The following is an 18,784-nucleotide window of genomic DNA, read 5'->3' as shown; positions in this document are numbered from 1 at the left end:
GCAAGTTTCCATGAGTAACATTAGGCCAAACCTAGGGCCCCGCTTGCTTGTTGAGATGTGATCTTATGTCCTTCCTGAATATTAAAAAACTGAGAATTTCAGTTGTTTTTGAACTTATTGCTAACTTGTAGGAAAGTAGCGCACCTGCGGGGGAGGCATGCTTTTGGGAAAGGGTGCTATGTAAAACATCGGGAGGGAGGATTGGCTGGTGCCAGAGCTCTGGGGGTCCATGGGGCTTTGGGGAAGGAGCACTCAGCCCCCTCCCAGCCGCACAGGGAGTGACGTTCATCCCCCAGCCCAGATCCCGGCTCTCCTCCCAGCCATGGAAATCAGAAGGGCCGCCTGTGGCAGCAGTTCCAAGCTGACATCACCACACGTCCCCGTCTAACCCCAGCAGCCGGAGCGGCTGGCAGAGTGCAGAGGCGACAGAATTGCAAACTCTGCCAGGGCGCGTCTTATTTCTGAGCTACATGGGACAAGGAGGCAGCAAACTGGGGGGGGGGGAACCCAGGTGCCCATGAAAACACTGAGCATGTGACACATCCTTCAGACATGTGAATGGAAAGCAGCCAGCCTGAACTCAACTGCCCATTTTGCAAGTGGTGTGACTGTACACATCCCACCTACCTACACCGTGTCTACAAAGACAGCAGGCCCATCACAGCCGTCCTGCCCACCGCACTCACCTGACGGCTGACACCTACGCTCCATGCTAAAATTAAAAATAAATGTGTACATAAAAATGATGCGTATTATAATTATCACAGCGCTGGCTGAAATAAGACTGGCGAAAACTGGGTCAGTGTGGGATGGGGGGGGGGGGGGGGGGTTAGTCTCACAGAATCCACCAATCATGCATCACATTGTGACTGGGGAGGCGGGGTCGGGATGCGAACGTGGGGGCGGAGAGAGTTTGTCAAGGAGAGCGGCGCGGCGGGAGAGAGAACGCTGGACTTCCACACGTGCCGCCAGTCTGACGCGCCGTCGCCCTCGGAAACAGGAGGAGAGCCGGATGGGATAGACGAATACATGTAAGCCACACCCCTTTCTGAGGCGGGAAACGGCCAGCTCATCTTGGCAGAGAGCTCAGTTCTTCCCTGCCAGTACATTAATTGCCGCTAACCTGCCTCCATTGCTTTCTCTGGCAGTGTCCGGTCCACGTCAGCCTGAGCTGCAGCGTGTCCCGTATACAGCTGGGAGCTCCGATGGGAACAGCAGACCCTCACCCTCGGCCCCGTGACAGACGGCACGCTCCAGGCTCGCGGTGCCGGCCCAGGCGTCACACGCACCTCCGTTACCCACAGTGCCACGTCGCCATGCGAGCGGCCCCAAGAGCCGGGCAACAGGCATGGGCTGAGCGGGCGGCACCACCACCTCGCAGCTCCGGGACCCCGGGATTTAATCGGACGCCTGGGCGCCCCTCTTCCCCCGAATTTACGGGCTTGGGAGTCTCTGGATACTCTGGGTTCCTACTACAAGGTGCATTAACGTGCTCTTAATTGTCGACATGGGATTCACATGTTAGAAGCCGCTCTTCATCCAGGACGCATCCCGACTGCCGCATCCCGGAGCAGTTAATGGATAGAGGAGGAGGGATGTCGGAATAATATGGATTAAAATCTGAACGGCTGCCAGACGATGACGGCCCAGGAGCCATGTGGTCAGGCAGTGGTGGGCGCAGCCATAAACACGGCCTGCAGGGGGCAACAGATAACACGACGCGACACGGCCTCTCTCCTCAATCCCACCCCCATTAAAACCCAGATTGGGCGGGGTTCGGGGGCCATTTCTCTTTCCTGCTGGACATAGGTCTAGATGACTGACTGATTCTGCACTACAACTGCTTCCCCTGACTTTCAGTACACAGCAACAGTGCAGAACCAATCCGCTGGTCACCCGGACGTCCATCGGTCACGTCGCCTGATGCTGGCAGCAGGAGACACGTTTGTGCCCTGAGACATAGCAGGCAGGACACTGGCCCCAGCAAACGCCAGTGGCCCCTGGGTCTGCGAGCAGGCTGCTTCCTGCTGTACGGCTCCGATTAGCCTGACAACTCCCAGTGGGGGGGGGAGGGACTCGGCCAGATGTCAGGGGGGAGGGTTTGGGATGGGGGGGGGCATGAGGATGAGGTCATTGCCGCTGTGCCACGCCCTGCAGATGTACAATGTACTTTCAGTTCTGTACTGCTCACACGTTGTACAGGAAAACACCCTTACCAGCATCACGCAGCGCAGCCTCTCTGCCAAACTGGAGAATAACTCAGCAAGACCAGTTTCACCTAGTAACGCTTTTTAAGACGCCACATTCAGAGCTACTGTATACACAGGCCAGTCTGTTATGCGGCAGCATTTCACTCCTGATATTCCATGATCGCATATATTTGGAATTTTTATCTGTAGCAAACAATCCAGCTGAATTACCTTAAAGTGCATGGAAACGGTATTAAGAGCTTCTCAGTTGCTCAGGGTGTCTATCGGCATAGCAACCGAGCGCCTCCTTAAGAGGCAGGGTGTCATTTGATGGTACACAATGCAAAATGACAGGCAAATATGGAGGGGGGTGGAAATCCTGCCTGTTAGGGACGGTGGGATGAGCAAGGCGCTGATAGGCAAGCTCTGAGCGGGTCGCCACGTGGTTGGGAACACCGACTCGGGATCCGGCCATTCAGGACTGGGGCACAGTGCCACCTTGGCCCCATGACACCTGCTGAGTCGTCTGGGTAACCAGACACCCCCAGAACCACGTGGGAATACAATGGGGAAAAAAAAAAAAGAATAAGTCTGGCAGTTTCCCACAGACCCCCCACCACCTCGGGTGGTGCCCCAGAGATGAAGTGATCACCCCATGGTGTTAGGTTGCGCAGCAGCTGTGTGGCCTGGGGGGAGGCAGCTACAGAACCCAGAGAGGAGGGGGCCCTGCTCTGTTAGTGACACACTTACAGTGTCACCCTGGAGTGTCACACAGGGACCCGCGACTCTGTCACACAGGGCGACGGAGCAGAGTCACCATGACACCAGCGCTCTCTCTCTCTCTCTCTCTCTCACTCTCATTCCTCCCGGACCCCCCCTAAAAGAATTCATCTTTCAGTTTCGACATCTCAGTGAGGCAAGCCTCTGCATCCCACAGTCCCCGGAAATCTTCCAAAATGTGTTGTGGGCACAATGTCCCCTGACTCTGAGCTCATGTCCCGACGAGGATGGGGGGCTTTGGGTGGGGGTCCATCATTAGAAACATCATCCCACATGCCACAGATAGAGCAGTGGTTACTCCCCATAAAGGCTAGGAAACACCACTAATGGAGGCATGGTACTCTACCCAAAGAGGCTGCATGGTGGCACACTCAAACACCCCCCAGCTCACCTTTGGTGTCTTGACCTTCCCGGTTCCTCAGGTCAGGGCCTCGAGACGACCGATCACCACGGAGCACTCGGTGATGGGGAACCGGTGAGTTTCGCCCTAAGGAGAAACACGATACGGATGTGAGGGATCTTCTGCATTTAGCAAACTTGGACAGCGATGGTCATACTGCCCCCTATAGAGCAAAGCGGGAAAGTGAGACACAGGACAAGGTCAATGAGCAAAAAACGTCTGGCCCCCTGCTGGCTTGTCACCTCTAAAGCCAGCACTTCAGGACGAGAGCCCAGCACCTTCTGACGCTCCAGTTCCTTAATTGTCCCATCATGCTGCCAGAAGAGCCGCCCCCACCCCCCCCCCACAAGGCTCGGGGCCACGGCTCAGCACCCAGTCACACAGACGGACCTCGTTAACATTCTAGAGCGGAGAAACTTCGAGATCCACCAGGCCGGAACCTTACAGAATACAGGAGCAGGATTATACTGGCAAACGCGGCTCTGTCAGCTGACAGTCATGGCGCAGCAATGGGTTCGGCTCCTGACTGCGGCGCCCCCCTGTGGCTGTTTCCGGCAGATGACATTTAGGTAAGAAGTGTGAGCCGGGATTGGAACCCAAAGTCTGCAATCTAAACTCCAAAGGTCCAGCACAGGCCCGGGGGGGGCAGGATTCCAGCCGGGTGGTAGGGTCTGTGTATATGGTCAGCCCCCTCCCTGGGTAAACAGCTTAATTCACACTCCAGAGGGGGGAGGGAACTCCAGCAAGACAGGATGCCGGAGATGCACGCAGTCAAGCTGGTGTCTATTTTTACAGACGAGTGTCACTAAAAACATGTACATAAAGCTCCCCCCCCCTCCAGCCCCTCTTGGTATAAACAAACCTTGTTACTGTACCCATGCCCCCCCCCTCCTCTTCCCGAGCATGCAGCTGTCCACAGAACAGCTGTGCAGAGTCTCAGCTAGAAACGAGGAGGGGGCGGGGGCTAGCTCTAACCAAAAACTTTGCCTGGGGAAGGTGTCCCACGAGGCAAGTTTCTGTTCCCACGAGGAAGGTGCCCCGGGCAGGGGGATGTTTGGACCCCGTCCCCACGAAACACTCATAGGTGCCAGCAGTGTGACATTCTATTGTCCGTCTGTTCTCCATTAATCAGGAGACATCAAAGTCAGTGGGAGGCGACACAAACACGCTTGTTTCTGCATTTGCCTGCTTAATCCAGCCCCCACCAGCACCCCCCACCCTTTGCTAACAAGCACATTTATATGGTTTTAAAATATTTTTCGCCTGACAGCAAGAAGCAGAGAAAAACAACGAATCCAGTGATCTCTGGAAAAACAGTCCTTTCTGCTCTGGCGGCCAGATAACACAGCAAAGGCCCAAACGCGCGACTGAAAGTTCGCCAGAGACAAAGGTTAGCAGGCCACCAGGGCGGCGCCGCTGTGGCCTTGAGCGCGATACGCAACCCGAGCGATCAGCTGACTGAGTGAAACGGGCTGACGGCGAGCACGGGCGAGTGCACACGCACACACGCACAAGCGCGGGACCCTGGGGATGCTCCATTTCAGCTCCTGGCAGCAGAGACAATCTCCATCTGTACTGGAATCATCTCTCAGGCTGCAGACAGACACGCCATGACACACACAATCCAGGTTTGGGGAGATTACATCTCACATAGTGCAAGGCGGTCTCCTGGGACTCGAAATGGCCTAAATGATAAATAAAAACCATATGTAGGATACATTACCCTGCAGGGGGCGCTAGGGGGCTGATCGGCAGGCTTGACTGACCAGTCAGTCGAGGGCTGACTTTACTGGAGATCAGGTGACAGTCACTCACTTGCCGAGGGTGATTCATGAAGCTGTGACAAAAGTTATTCAGACCGCAGTCACCGACATCATCACCACAGTTAATTACTAAGGCAGCGTACATCACAAAGCTCTGCCAGTCAGAAAGGCTACCTGAAGGCAGGGGCTTCCTCCCTCCGGCTTAGCCGAGGCAACTGCCTGAGCCAGCAGACCCCTGTGCTGGAAAACAAAAGCAGCGCGATACGGAGCAGACACTTGAACTTAAAACCCGAACTCTGACACAGTGAGTCTCACAAAATAACTTTTCCAGCTTGAATCCAAATACATGACTGTCACAAGGTCAAGAGGAAGGCTGTCAACAGCCCACTTAGGGATGCATAAACCACTCCCACACAGGAGGGGCAGCACATAAGCCACACCCACAAAGGAGGGCCAGCACATAAGCCCCTCCCACACAAGGTAGGGGGGCACATAAGCCACTCCCACAAGGTGGGGGGGCACATAAGCCACTCCCACAAGGTGGGGGGCACACAAGCCACTCCCACAAGCAGGGATGGATTATGGGTTGTGTGGGCCCCTGGGCAAACGTTCGAGGCCCTCCCCCACCACCAACACAATTCAAGGGCCCTTGGCAGCCAAACGCCCTCCCTATAGGGTCAGGGGCCCTTGTAGGCAGAGGATCAAAGAATGTAGGCCCTCTCAAATAGACAAACGAAAATACATTGTTGATAAGCGTAGCAAATTGTTTTGGGCTAGGGCCCCACGGGCCCCCTGCACCCCAAGGGCCCCTGGGCAGCGGCCCCGCTGGCCCGGTCCCGTAATCCATCCCTGCCCACAAGGTGGGGGGGGGCACATAAGCCACTCCCACAAGGTGGGGGGGGGCACATAAGCCACTCCCACAAGGTGGGGGGGGGCACATAAGCCACTCCCACAGGGGGAGGGGGGGCACGTAAATCACTCGCAGACAAAGGGCAGTACATAAGCCAACTCCCAAACGAGGAGGAAGGGAGGCACATGTTTACAACCATGGAAAGTGCTTAGCGGAGCGATACGAACTGGTTTCCATTCCTGTTTGTGAAGGGCACAGCAGATGGTACAGCACTGCGGTCTCTGGGGGTCTGAATGGTGCCTCTGCTCTGCGCGTGTGGAGCGGTCCCTCCCTGCTCCCCCCCCATATTGAAGGGGTTTCCTCCCGTGGAACTGGTGTATCTAATTTCCCATAATGTGTGTGTCTGTCTGTCTGCATGTGCGGACCGGCATCCCAGTCATGGCATTCCCCTGCCGGCGCTTCCCGGGACACACTTCCCGAGTCCAGGTCCTCTGTGACCCGGTATTGGACAACCACTTGGAAGATGGATGAAAATAGAGCAGGTCAAAGGTCAAAGGTTCTGCCTGAGAGGGCAGCAGACAGCTGCGGCGAATGTAAGGGGGCAGGTAGGTGTGGTGCAGCTGTCATTCATGAGCAAACACAGAGGGTGTGGGCGGGCAGCCAGGACGCTCGTGGTCCCCCACCCCTGCCATGATGTCAGCAGCCCAGGGGACAGAGGCAGTGTACCGTCCCTCCCTGGTCCCCAAACCCCAAAACACTAGTCTGACCCACAAAAATATAAAACCTCTCTGATTAGCCTTGGATACATTGATGTGGATACGTACTCTAAGTATACATTCTACATAGGCAGGAAGTGACCTCATGGCTGAGAATTCTAGTATCTCATGTGTCGGATGTTTTTAAACAGTTTGGCTGTATGTGTCAGCCAATCTCGCTTCTGATCCAATGTCTCCCCCCCCCCAATCCTAACAGCCTCTCCCCTCTGAAAGGAAAACAGCCAATCCATTTGTGTGTCCATGGGGCTTCAGGCCTGATTACCCCTCCCCCCCCCCGTACTCCGGATATGGGCACAGCTGGGCACTATGCAGCTACAGGAGGCACAGCATGGACCGCACCATCCCATCACTCAAGGGGGAGGCAAAATTCACTCTCAGAAGCCAGAATTTGGCCAAATACCCAGTGGAGCCTCAGAGCTCTGGGCACTCACATCAGGCCCCCGTCCCTCCTCCCACTGTCCCACCCGGAGCACTCAAATGGAGGGGCCACAGAGGACCGGACATCCTGAGCTGACAGAGGCAGCAGACACACAGGACACAGAGGAGAACATCCCAGTGTCATCCATGCCAGACCAGCTGCATTAACCCAGTAGGACCCGGCAGCTTCTCAGCGGTAAAAAACGCTCCCTGAAACCTCAATGAGGACAGACTTGTACCCTGGCTGCCCCTCCCCCACCGCGATTTCACATTTGACGATCCCGCCACACCCAGCTGCGGTCTTTACACTTCCCACAATGCCCTGGGCTTCTCCCAGCCTTTCCACCTGGCTCTTGCGGGACGGCGCAGCCGTCTGTAACCCCAGGTGACGTGTTCAGGCACCCCGCCCTGTTTACATCTGCGCTGACATCTCCCACCCCCCGCCGATTCTCCAGCTGACGGGCTCTAAGAGGGGGGGGTCCACCCGCCGCGGCTGTGTCAGTAATTACTATGAAAGCAACTGCCAGTCGGGACCCAGACCTCCCTCTGGAGGCTGTTTTAGTTTGAAAGAAGAAAAATTCCCTTAATTACAAGGTGCTGACTCGTTAAAAAAGGCATTAAAAACAGGCACTAGGCAGGCGTTTGGCTGCCAAGGCACAGAGGGCGAGATGGGGGGGGGGCAGGAGCGTGCACGGGTGTGTGAACGGCCAGTCAGAGAGCTGGGCACAGGCGACTTACGGGAAGGGGGGAGGCGTCCGCCGCACGGCAGTATCTGGGCCGTAAGCGGTGTCAGGAAAAACACGGACAGGAATACAGGGCATCGAAACAGCTGAGGGCATGGAAGAACCTGGCCCGCCCAACCGGATGGGTGACTGAGGCCGTACGGGGGGGCGGGTAAGTGATGTCACACTCACACAAACAGGAACTCTAAGAAAGCAACAAAGGCATGAATTACACCCAAAATAAGACGAACATAAAGAGGGCGGCTGAAGTTACTAAAATTAGCAGCTATTAGCTGTTCAGGTGTTTATACTGCACTGCCGAATGGGGAAGGGGGAGTTGGATGTCGTGAGGGTGGGGAGGTTTATGATGGGTGGTGTGGCTACATAGGAATGTGGTCGATGAGAGGAGAGACCCCAAGATGCTGACCTTTGAATCTGAGGGGAGCAGCAAAAACCTCATTCGGCAGGGGCAACAGCAGCACTGATCGGGCAGCAGCAGCACTAATCGGGCAGCAGCAGTGCATGCTGGGAACATCACTGGTTTAAGAAGCGAGCCGACGTAGCCGACGACGGAAGCAGAAAGACTCGCCGGCACGGTGATCAGCAATGGAGCCGCCGGAGGGCAGGGAGGCCACACCCACGAACACAGCGTCTACAGCGGCACCATCTCATGTAAAACGTGGATGCAAACGTCTGGTGGAACCATGCAAACGGGCTTTATTGTGGAGGATGAGCGCAGGAAGGTGGCGAGCATGGAGAGGGATGCTCCAGAGAAAAGCAGGCTGGGTGAAAGTGTCTTGTTTTTCCATGCAAACAGACAGAGTCATCGTGCAGAGCAGCAGTGACGTGAGCTACATACACACACACACACACACACACACACACACACAGCAATATCACACCTGGATGGGGGGATATTAGTGGGGGTTAGACTCTTTCTGGGGGAGGGAGGGTTCTGCAATTCAATGAAATGAATGCATGACACAGGCTGAGAAAAAAAACCACTCAGAGCATCCATTTCCTCGATTCTTTGTGCCCTGGGGCAGCAGCTGTTTAGCCAGTGTTCTGATGAGAGGCGACCAGCAGGGGGCGATGGGCGTGGCTGCAGCCATAGCAACCATACATTGCCATGCTGTTGTTCATGGACTGTGAGTGTCCTGTTATAAGCAGGTACAAGGCTGCTTGGGGTGGGGGGGCATGCGGGCTCCCCCTGTTCATTCAGCTAAAAATAAGTCTCCCCACCCAGTTCTGTTCTGTGTCTGGCTGTGTTACTTACTGGCGTGGTGGGTGCTGGGAGTCGACCACAGGCTCACTTTTTGGTGGGGGGGGGGGGGGTTGAATATGCTGTCTAGTGACTCGATGACAGTTCCTTCCCAAGTGGCAGCACCTGTTGCAGAGAGACGTAACTTGACCCCTCCCCTGGCAGCAGGCCACGCTCATGACCTCACGGCCCGTGTGGGTGTGGGCTCCGAGACTTTCTAAGATTATCCTGGCGGGTTCCAGCTGCGCGGCCAACGAGGAAAGCCCCCACCTCCCGCCTCAGACATGGGAGAGGATGGGGAGGTGCAGGAGCTGTGAGGAATGGAGCAGAGTGGAGCCGGCTGTTGGGGGGCCTGGTATTCCAGCAGTCGGTGACGGGGGGGGGGTCTCACACTGCTGGCCGTTATTCCCACTTTTATCTGTTTAATCAAAGGGCCTGGGATAAAGCTCACTCCTGGGGGAGGCCAGCGGGCTGTGCGATGGAACAGGTGATGCTACTGACGCCCCTCAGGGCGCAACGGGTAGGTTTGCTGAGCAAACATATAAAATAACTGACACGTTAGTCAACAACGAATGAACTGGAACCCCCCCCCCCCCAACCCCCACCCAGCCCAGCACTGCAGTTCAGCTGTTACTATCTCCCTTACCGAGCAAAAACGTGCCGCACGCCCTCAGCAAACCCAGGTGTGTGTTGGGGGGGGTTGTCTGTTCCTTGACCTTTTTTCTGTGTGATGCTGATGTTTAATGAGCGATTGAGGGATAATCGTTCGGCCCAGGCAAACGGCAGCAGGTCCACACTCTGCCCACCCACCCCCCCCACCACCACCCCTGGCATTTTTTGGGGCGAGTGCCTGCATCCACTAAGGTCCTCAAATCTCACCAACCACAGAACTGAAAGAAAAAAAAACAGGAGAATTCTTGGGATTTCACAACAAAGTTCAGGCTGGATGTTGCTCGCTTCAGTGAACAGGAAAGGCGTCAGCAGGCACGATGACTGGGCGACGACCAGCCTGGACGAGCGAAGCACGTGCAGAGCCCGTGAGCCACATGTGCCGTGATTATTTATATATCACGAGTATGAAATTCAAAGGAAAGGAGCAGTGGAAAAAACAACTAGATAAATGAACAACTCCGCAGCCGAGTGAAATCACAGACACTCAAAACTGACAGTGTCTCCTCTCAACCTCGACAAGAAGACTAAACACACCCTCACGTCTCAGACAAAACCATCTCGTCAGGATCCTTCATTCCCCCACGACCAGCCACCGCATTCTCAGTATTTCCCTTCGCACCTCGAGGACGGAAAACCAAAAGGCGGACTGAGAGGCTTTCAGTGTCAATGGCGTGCTGGAGCGCGGCAGATGGAGGGCAGGGGGTAATTAAGGCATGTGACGTCACAAAAGGTTACCTTTGTTCCTCACATATTCGTCTCACCGCTGGCAGATTTTACGAGAAGACACTCATTCCTTTGTAAGACGACCCTGTTCGCCATCCATTGGTGTTCGGGTGTTGGACCGAAAACGAGCGCTAACTTTCCAAGAACGTGATTCTGCTGCCTGATGTAGCCATTACGCCTCACCCGACAGTGGCCAAATCGCATTGGTTTACAGACACTGACCTCGCACTTAATCAGTGACCCTGACGAATCACACTGGACTGGGGCAAAGTGTGACACGCTCACCCACAGACCAATCAGGCTGCATCTGGAGTGCGGAAAGCAGAAAGGGGAACGCAGCAGCGACAACAAAAAAACACGCAAGAGCAGCCTGCTGCATAAACTTGTGTAATCAGGAGTAAAATACCAGATGCAAGTTCTTTAAATAAACAGGGTCCAGTAAGTAAGGGTAGCATTTTAACTTAGGCTGTTCCCATTTCAGGTCACTTTATGATCAGTTTGTTAGCATGAAGCCCACATGGGGGGGGGGGGGGGTCATGTCACAGGCAGCATGATGTAGCCCCCAAACCTCCTGCACCTGAGTAATGCTGAGTCAGGCCCAGGACGGACGCAATGGTGAGCTGGCCAGGTGAGGCATACAACACTCCCCCCCCCCCCCTTCCTGTCTGGGCAGGCGGGAGACATTCCGGGAATCTGCTGCTCCTCCCCCACCTCACTTTCACTAGATGCAACCCCCCCCCCCCCCCCAGCTGTAGTTGTGTTGTGGAAACGGCAGGTTGACAAGCAGGTCAAAGTCTGCCAGGTCAACGTGCACATAAACAGACGCACACAGACGCGCAAACACGCATTTACGGCGCAGGCCACCACCGGCAGAGCCGACGCGCCCAGGACGCCTCGATCACACGGCCCACGCCTGCAGGCTTCCCTCACAGCTGCGTCCGTCTTAGCAAAGATGTTAATCATGGGTAAGATGCAAGCAGACTGCCATCCCCTATTAAAACCCAGAAATACGCAGATGACATTTCTGAACACAGCACACAAGACCATAAAGACAAAGGCTCACTTTAAGTTACACGCGCTTTACATAGAATACATTAAGATTCACAGACACTCGGCCACGAGGCTTCTCTCCCGCGGCCTGACACCACACTCGCGGGGAGGATGTGTGTGTGGTCAGGCCCTCACAGGCCTGCCGCGATTCATATTGGAGGGACACATCAGCGCTTCATTCCCGAGCATCTCCCCTGCCTGCCATCAGCCATTTCGGCACATCAGGGTCCCAACAGGAGAGCTCAGACGTGTAGCCGAGGCCCCAGTGCATCTTGGGAAGGCAAGACGACCCCTGGCATTCCACGTTTACCTTTGTTCCTTGAAAGCTTGAGGTTAAATTGCTTAATTGGCGTATAGGCAGGTAAGAGCTCCTTCCTCTGGAGGTGTGTACGCACACGGTGGGCCGGGAGCAGGAGGCGCACAGACTTGCTGACTCACAGCGATCCGCGGCTGGCTGGCAGCTGCCGGCGCTTCCAGGAAAGTGCAAGGCAGCCGGCAGATTCCGTCGCTTGCGTAACGCAGTTGGGGGCTAGCATGCGGAAAACGGCGCACGAGGGCGATGGACTGGACTGCGGGACGGACACACAGCTGTGCAGGAGGGGGGTGGAACAGGTAGAAAGAGGATGAGAAGACAGGGGGCACGGAGGCAACGGGAAGATACAGGGGGAGCAAAGAGCAAAAGAGGAGTAAAGAGAGGGAAAGATGGAGAGACAAAGAAGAAAGAAAGAGAGGGAGGGGAAATGAGGAAGTGGGGGAGGGAGGGCTCGCCCGATTGCCAGGGAAGGTCCTCCTCCAAGTCAGATCCTGCTGTCCCAGTTTGCTCTCAAGATCAATCCCAGTCTGCTGGACTGGGGCATCACAGCTGCAGAACACCTGCGGGTGCAGCCACACAACCAATGCAGTCCCCAGCTGTGCCGCTCCCAGCCCCAGCGGCCCCGAGTCCAGGAGCCTTTCAGCCCAGCGGCCCCGAGTCCAGGAGCCTTTCAGCCCAGCGGCCCCGAGTCCAGGAGCCTTTCAGCCCAGCGGCCCCGAGTCCAGGAGCCTTTCAGCCCAGCGGCCCCGAGTCCAGGAGCCTTTCAGCTCAGCGGCCCCGAGTCCAGGAGCCTTTCAGCCCAGCGGCCCCGAGTCCAGGAGCCTTTCAGCCCAGCGGCCCCGAGTCCAGGAGCCTTTCAGCCCAGCGGCCCCGAGTCCAGGAGCCTTTCAGCCCAGCGGCCCCGAGTCCAGGAGCCTTTCAGCCCAGCGGCCCCGAGTCCAGGAGCCTTTCAGCCCAGCGGCCCCGAGTCCAGGAGCCTTTCAGCCCAGCGGCCCCGAGTCCAGGAGCCTTTCAGCCCAGCGGCTCCTAGCTCAGCATGCCTGAGGAGACAGCATCTCGCTACCATACAGGAAGGGACAGCAGATGATCACCACAGTCTCCGCATTTAACTACTACCCTTGACATCATGGTGATTCCGCCGGTGAAGAGATTTAACCAAAACACCAGCATGCTTGGCCCGTTCCTCCGGAGCACGGAGCACCTGAGCCGAAATAGGTGTGCGTCCTCAGAATGATAAACTAACAATCTCCACCCCTATCCAGGCAGTGACCAATCCAGGGGGCATGAACAGAATACTCATATATTCGGGCTAGAATATTCCACCCCACAATGAGGCTCGGAATTCCACACAAGGGATCACAATGCAGCCATAAGTGTAGCATCAAAGCCCATTAAAAGGTGTTTTTTTCTTTAAAAATGCACGAAAGTATGAACAAACAAACAGGCAGGGAGAAGCAAATTTTAAGCACACATCCTCAGAACCATCTGCCCCACTCTCCCTCGGATTCTGGGTAGGGTGGGAGTCACACTTGCTCTGGAGTGCAGCGGACGCCGGGGGCGGTGTCGAAGGTCGACTGTGCCCAAGAGGGGGTCCGTGCCAAGGCTGTAACCCAGGACACCTTCGGGCTGCCGAAACGCTCGGCTCAGTTGCAAGTTCATTCAGAGGATCGGAAAACGGAATAAAAATAGGTTAAATTCCAAAAGGATCAGCAACTAATTTAAAACAGAGGTGGGGATTCATCCGAGGTCTCCCATCTGTGGACGTAGATGCTGACAGATCACTCTTTCCAAGGCCGGTACGAGACCTGCCAGGCCTCCAGATTGATCGATACGACCTTCAGTGATTCACGGTTTAGTGCGATATCAACAGTTTTTATCAGTGTTAACTCTACGCCCAATAGCACGCTGTGGCCCGGACGACGTTCCCCCTCAGCCTCCAAAACTGACCGGGTCCCCTTCCACACCCAAAAGGAGCTTGGGCCCCCACTAGGCCACCCAGAGAAATTCGAGAACATCTAGAGAAATTCTACACTTCCGTGAGAACATGGCAAAGAGGATCCTGATCTCCAGCTATGAGTCGGTGTTGTATAGAGGCAGCAGATCGAAGCTGGCTTGGTTTGTGGAACAAGGAACTCCTTAATTACACAAAAAACACTCTTTGTGCCTGTATGTGCGGCTTGAAATCTTTCCATCTGGTTCAAATAAAATTGCAATGAATGAGTGAGGGGTCTCCAAAGCTGGGGGGAAGGAGGGGTCTCCGGATGTCAGATGACCCTCCAGAAAGCCATTGCCGACGGATTTCCTGAACTGACAAAACAGGACGGAAAAACAGAGGAACGAGAATGACGTGCGGCGAGCCGGAAGAGAGCCCGGCCACAAGTGGGATCCTATTGGCCCAAACGACGCCGCGAGTAGCATCTACAGGTGGATCTGGGCCGTGAAAGAGGACATGGATGTCTGTGTTCGTCTGGGCCCCTCCCATGGGAGCGGCAGGAAGATCTAAAAGAGAGCTTTAATTTCATCGCTGCCCCTCCCTCTCCACCCGCGACACCCACATGACCGCCAGATGAGGTCACTCCTCTGACGCAGGGGGCGGTTGGCAGCCAACCTGTTACAAACACCGCTGGCTTTCAAAAATGTCTACATCATACTGAATGACTTTGGGGGGGGGGGGGGGGGGGGGGTGCGAGTCCTGTTGGGGGGGTCCCACAGAGTGAAAAGCAGCCAACCCAGCGACACTAAGCACAGAGGAAGCCCAGGCATAGAATGGGAATGAGTGAAAGCAGGAACCTATCTTTCTAAGAGTGAATGAAAGGTGACCTGCCCTTAGTAAATATGTCCCAACAAATATAACACACACACACACACATACTCCCAGCGATACGTAAGAGTTACTCATCCATACACTTATGCAAGCTGTGGGTTTTTATTTTTTAGGAGAACCACGTTAACCACTTGACTTCATAATTTCCATTGGAGAGAAGAAGGAAAAAAAAAACCTGACAACCTAAATATTTCTCTCTCACTACTCTGACTACAGGCAGTTTCGCAACATGCCTCAAACGCAGAGACACTTGGAAAACGGGCAGCCGGCGGAGGACGGAGAAAGTGAGCGAGCAAACAGACGAGTGACTGAGGGAAAAATAGATGGATGAAAGCCATCATGTCCCCAGGAACCAAAGTCTTGGCTGGCCTCGACGGGAAGTACGTTTTACTCAATCCAGAGGTTTGAAAATCCAAATCATGGCCTAGGATGGCTGATGACTAAAGCACCTCCTGAATCCGCCTACAGCCGATTCAGGGCTGGCCCTCTCAATATCATCAAATACATCCCAGTGTAACCGGTTTCACCTGGCACAGCGGACCCAGAACCAGCCCTCAAAATGCTTACTTGCCTCAAAATACAACTCAAACGTATTCAAAGAGAAATGTTATTAAGAGAGAAATAATCCAAAAATGTAGCTTATGCAAAGTTAAAAGCATCATTTAATGTATAAATAAACCCATTTTAAAATTTGCTGTCAGGCTTAATGTGTATTTTGCCGACGGCGCTGCCTTTCCCTTGCTGATATCATAGATATTTACACACAAACAAGCTTAAAATCACGCAGCCCAGGTGACACCCGCCCGCACCAGTATTTTTTTTTTCAGCTAAAGCGCTGAAATGTCTGTTTTCCGCCGCCTGTGACACTGGTAGTTACGTGAAGCCCAAATGACAGAGTCGTCCAGGCTCTGTAAATATTTTCCCTGACAGCTGCATCTCAATCCACGGGCAGTGGGGGGGGGGGGGGGGGGGCATCTTGCTGGATGCAAATGAGTAAAGATGGGTCGGCACCGCAAGGATGGGTCAGCACAGGGATCCATTCGTAAATGAAACGGGTGGCGATCTGGAAAGCACTGAGCCCCACGAGGGCAAAAATAAAGCCTTAGTAATAAATCCAGATCCAGCCTCGCATTTTCCTGGATAAAACCGAAGGCTTCAGCGATCCGCGATCGTATTTCCGAAGGGGAGAGAGAGCATCATGCGGCAATGGACACAAAACGCGCTGTATCCATCTTAACGGTTAGCAGCAGCAGCACTCGTATACATAAATATTTAGACTAAACGAGTCGTGCCGGTTTAAAAACTGGCCATAATCCAGAGGATGAGATTTTCTCCCCCCTTTTTGTCGCAGAGCACTAAAGATTTTAACGACACATGCCGGGCACCGCGTAACGTCAGCAGCTACATAGGGTGGAGACCGTTACCATCATTATTTTCTGTCCGAAGCACACAGATACATGCAGAAGGCGTTTATATCCGTCGGGGGCCAGTTATACAGCGCTTTGCAAACCAATCCGATATCATATCGCGTTAAAAATGATGAATTAATAGCGATTATTGGGAATTTGGTGCGCGAATACACGCCCACATTGACTATTATAGCAGATGCACATGCGAGTTACCGGTGAATGGCGAGCAAACAATGCAGTGGCTGCTTCAAAGAGGCTGCACAGGCCGGGAAACATCCGCGGCGTTTTCCTGTGTCAGTCCCTCCGGCACACACCCCTCGGATCCCAAGGAAAAAAACACACACACAGCAATTCAACGGAGCCCGTCGAAGCGCTTTATCGGCTCCCAGATTTAAACACACCATTACCGGCATGATCTCGTCAGCAGCCCGCCGCCGTATATTTAAATATATAAAAAACACTCCAAGTAGGCTTTCAGTACAGCATCAGCTATTGTAGTCTCTACGACGAATAAAAAGCGAATGCCGTTTTCGATTCAACACTTCTAAATGTTTTAAAGGATCTTTAGGAGAGGCTTTGTCAACCATCGAGCCGCAAAATGAAGAACGGTTCCGTAGTTCACCGCATTTTAACCTGCGACTATTAAGAATGACAACGCCGTTCTCGCTGTCGGTCAAACCCCGAGCGCGTTAAAATCAAAATGTATATTCAAGCCACGATTACTTACAGTCAGCAATCCAAAGGGTTTGATTTTCGGGAATGCTTCTCCCTCTTTCCCGGGAAAGACACTGGCAACAATGGATTAAGAAACGTTGATGGAGATCCAGCCGTTAATTGAATTACATGTGTCAGACTCGGTAAAGGCTCTGGATTTTCACGAGCGCCGGCGACTCCCTGGTTCCGTGGCTCGGTACGCAGAGGACTCACGTCCCCACCTCCATTCTCAGTCGGACGGGAGCACGGATTACTGCTGGGCGGTCTGTACGTCTGGTTTCCTGTCCACCCCAGAAATCAACAAAAGCCAATAATACAGCGTGGCTAAACCGTGCCACGAGTAACGCCCATCGGTGCTAGACTGCCCTCATCTGGACGGGTAGAGACAAAGCATTTAACACATAGCGGAATAAATGATTATTCTTTACTGGACTGCAAATGTTTAATGAGCATTGCAGTATCCAGTGATATACTGATGTTATTTTGCAATTAATGTTGCACACATCAATGCATTATTTATGGATTAATTCAATAACAATAGCAACTGGATTTATTTGTTAAACATTGTAATGTTTGCATTCAAATTTATGAGTTTATGTCAGACTGCAAGTTGCTAATAGGGTCGTACAGCATGTTATAGATGCAATTTTAAATGCTGCTTTTGAAACTAATGCCATCCTTCAGTGGGCCAATGTTACCAACATGGGACAGTCAAGAGGAAATCTTGATTTGAGTTGCGGGGTGCAGTTTATTTATGTCCGAAAGTTAATAAGGAGGTACAAAAGTCACTAATATTTGTTTAAGAAATTCAAGAAATGGTAAAAGAAGATATTCACATTGCAAACAGGTGGACTCGAGTGTGATTGTAATTAATGAGGGCTCCAAATCCATTAACTGAGGCTAACTTACACCTTTGTAAGGACAGGGCAGAGGTTACCGCGGTTCTGGGCGTAAAATGACACGTGCGGCTGAAGGAGATGGTTTTGGGTGACATCATAATCACTCCCACTGCCCCACAAAACTGCCACATCAAACAGGTTAGTGGCAACAGCACACCATAGCCCTTAGGCTGGGCTCTGACCACCATATTCAGAGTCGTACTGATCCTTTGATCAGAGAAACCTTTGTCGCCTTTGAAACATAGAATGTCTGAATTCTTACGGAGGTTTTGTGTGAAAAGCATCTGCATAAAGTAAGTGCTCCACAAGCTACAATGTGTGGCGGGTTTTGCAAGGTCATGCCACTAGTGGGGAGAAAAAAATGTATAAAAACGCTGGCTTACAATACAAAGGAGAACACGCATGCAGTGAATCAAACGGCCTTTCTGTAGCTAGACCTCACACCTGCATTTATCTCAAACGATGTGAACAGGGAACAAACTGTACAGTGAAGTTACCGCCACTGGCGCCAACAGTGGAAGAACCATTCGGGCACGTGGAGAGGGAGTGGGTCTAGTTTACACAGAGTAAATGTTTTGTAACGATTATATGTAAACATATTTCATAGTACATTACATGGAAAACATCATGTTCTCCCAAACCGAGCTTTGCACTGTTAAAAAAAGAAGGATACAGTAGCTGATTATAAGAGAGGTACAATAATACCTCCCAGTCCCTGAAACTGCGGCGCTGCTCAACACTGTTATGATTTGCTCTTTTTCGCTTTATATATATAGATGCATATGTTTATAGACAATTTGGTTCTAATATGTGTGTATTATATATCATATATATATTGTTAATTGTAAATATTTTACAAGTTTTAACAATTTCTGTTATTGTGTTCACTTGTACGCTGTAATTTTGCGGTATGATGCCGTTTTTTTTTTTTTCCATTTGTCATGCAGTTTTTAAATTTAAACATTCACAGTTTTATTTATAGCATGCCATGTATTCAGTTTTGTGTGTTGCATCAGTAACAA

At 53.0% G+C, this 18,784-nt stretch overlaps 1 protein-coding gene across 1 annotated transcript in view; it reads right to left on the bottom strand.

The window, feature by feature from the left end:
- LOC125725183 (ras-associated and pleckstrin homology domains-containing protein 1-like) overlaps positions 1-17,265 on the bottom strand; it is a 55,752-nt gene extending 38,487 nt beyond the window's left edge. Inside the window, 2 exon segments of the mRNA XM_049001892.1 lie at positions 3,361-3,456; positions 16,877-17,265. The gene's annotated coding sequence lies outside the window, so the exon portion shown is untranslated.
- Between the last annotated feature and the right edge of the window lie 1,519 nt (positions 17,266-18,784).

Source organism: Brienomyrus brachyistius, unplaced genomic scaffold (assembly GCF_023856365.1).
Source record: "Brienomyrus brachyistius isolate T26 unplaced genomic scaffold, BBRACH_0.4 scaffold62, whole genome shotgun sequence".
Lineage (NCBI taxonomy): Eukaryota > Metazoa > Chordata > Actinopteri > Osteoglossiformes > Mormyridae > Brienomyrus > Brienomyrus brachyistius.
Note: the sequence above shows the minus strand (reverse complement) of the source record. Positions and strands in the feature narration are given on the sequence as shown.